Raw genomic sequence first — 2,321 nt, forward strand, 5'->3', positions numbered from 1 at the left:
TATATATCAATTTCTATCAAAGTTTCAATTGTGTTCAATTAATGTAAATGCATCCTCAAATAAAGCAATAGCGATGCATTGCTGTGTCTGCTAGTAGTTTCATATATTCCGTATACAAAATACAAACAAACAAGTGTGTCCCGTGATAAAGTAATTAACTAAATCAAATCTGATCAATGTCTTTGTTTCTAATAATTGGATTTGTTTCTGTATTTACTTTAATGAAGTTTCCACATGACTGAACACTGTCACGCATCCCTCCACCACAAAACTAATCGGTCACAAATCCTTGACAAAGTCTACTCCGCCAACAAGGCATTGTGAGAGAGGCCTCCTGTCAATTACAAACTTGGTTCCTATCCCTTTTGTAACTTTGTTGAAAAGTGCTTTTTAGTCAATGAACTTTGTATTATGTCTTGTTACTCGCGAAAAGCAGCTAGTTACTTGTTAGTTGAAAGTGATATGGTGTTTTACTTTGTTTCTCACAAACGAAACTTCATTCTCAAAATTCAAAAACATTTGGTATATAATTTTTACTTTTTGAATGATTAATTTATTTTTTATTTATAACCTATAAAACAAACACTAATAAATATATAAATTAATTTTTTGTTAAGCAGGTTTTTTTTGTGTTTAAGTCTTGTTTGAGATAAATGTATCTGGGACATGAAAGATTTGAATTTAAAACCCATTTTAACCATTCTAAAACAAAAAAAAAAATTGACAGTTTTCCTTTTGAAAAGGGGTCAAATCTTCTTTATCATCTCCCATGGCATTAACGGCTATTGAATTTTAATTATTCTTCTTTTGCTTTATTTCTTTTTTATTCTTTTTAATATTAGTTTTCAAAATATCTCCTCTTGTTTTGTATAGTTATTTTACTGTTGTATTTATTGTCAACTGTATTAGATTTTAAGGGCAGCGGTAGCAGCGTGGCAACGCGCCAGCCTGCCAACCTAAAGGTTGTCAGATCGAGTCCCGGTCCCACCATGGCTTTTTCAAGTATAAAATAATACAAAACTCACTCACACCCTCCCCCCACATTTGTGAGCCCCGTTAGCCTATGGGTGGCACTCACAAAAAATAGGCGTGAGAGTGACGAACCCACCCTACGAAAAAACCACGTCAAGAAACGCGAAAACTTTTTTAACGAAAAAAACACTCCATGGTCTATTGCCCATATAATAATAATAATAATAATAATTAGATTTTAATTTATCAAAATGTTCCACAAATTGATTATTACTAGGTTTTTTTTAAATTTATTAACTCATATGCACAGGTTATTTATCATTTTGAGCAGAATTTGTCATTTTAAAAATGTGACCTGTCGTACAATATAGTCCACTAATTTATTTTGATATTTTCTTTTATTCATCATAGGTTCTTAATGTATATATTGGTTAAAATACCAATACATTTAATTTCGCTATGAAACTCTGTATTAACTAGCTTTTCTATACAATCAAATTCCTTCCTTGTGCTATTTTCTTCATTTTCTTTTCCAAATTTTACTATTTCATTACTACATTTAAATTTATTTTATATTATTGTAATTCATTTTATCTTTATTGTGATTAAATAAATTTATTTGGCATATTTTATTGGCACTTGTTAATTCACATGTATAACTCCATTGTTTACTATTTTTATCCCACTTTGAATTTTATAATCACTCATTTTATAAACTTCAAAGTCCTTAAAATATTAGTTAATTCGTCACCATGAAGTTCGTTTCCACGGAATTAATTTCACCACCATTTTGGATTAAACTGAGCATTGATTATTGAATTGGACATTACTGTTTTATTTTATTTTTTTGTAATACGTTCATTTCATATAAATATCTTGTATTCTGGTGAAAGAGGGAAGTCACGTTCGGGAGAGACTGAAGCTGGCCCGCCAGAAGAGCTACAGGCTCTACCATCTCCTAAAGTCGCCTCAACTCTCATTAAGGCTCAAGGTGCAAATCTATAAGGCCATAATACGACCAACTCTGCTCTATGGGGCACCACTGCTGCGTCACCTCTACCGAACAACGCTTGAAAAGCTGCAGAGTTATCAGAACTCCGTCCTCGGGCGAATCGTCCGTGGAACTACCCTACAGAGGGCAAGAAACACCACCATCCACCAGGAACTCCAGCTACCCTCTGTGCCGGAGTATATAGGCCGAAGGCACATCAAATTCTTTGATGGGCTGAAGGCCTGTGCCAACCCGCTCTTCAGAGATATCGCCCCTCCACCAAGACCTGGGAGGTGGCAAAGCACTGTCCCCTTGGTAGACGTCCTCGCCGAGGGAAGGACTTCGGGCTCTGCAGCTT

At 34.5% G+C, this 2,321-nt stretch overlaps 1 protein-coding gene across 1 annotated transcript in view; it reads left to right on the top strand.

The window, feature by feature from the left end:
* The window catches only part of LOC106688988 (alkaline phosphatase, tissue-nonspecific isozyme), a gene marked incomplete at its 3' end in the record, with an annotated part of 60,503 nt that overhangs the window by 56,900 nt on the left and 1,282 nt on the right, over window positions 1–2,321 (top strand). The gene's annotated exons all lie outside the window — the stretch shown is intronic.

The sequence above is a fragment of the Halyomorpha halys genome, unplaced genomic scaffold, assembly GCF_000696795.3.
Source record: "Halyomorpha halys isolate HHAL.00 unplaced genomic scaffold, Hhal_1.1 Scaffold1250.1, whole genome shotgun sequence".
NCBI classification, from domain to species: domain Eukaryota; kingdom Metazoa; phylum Arthropoda; class Insecta; order Hemiptera; family Pentatomidae; genus Halyomorpha; species Halyomorpha halys.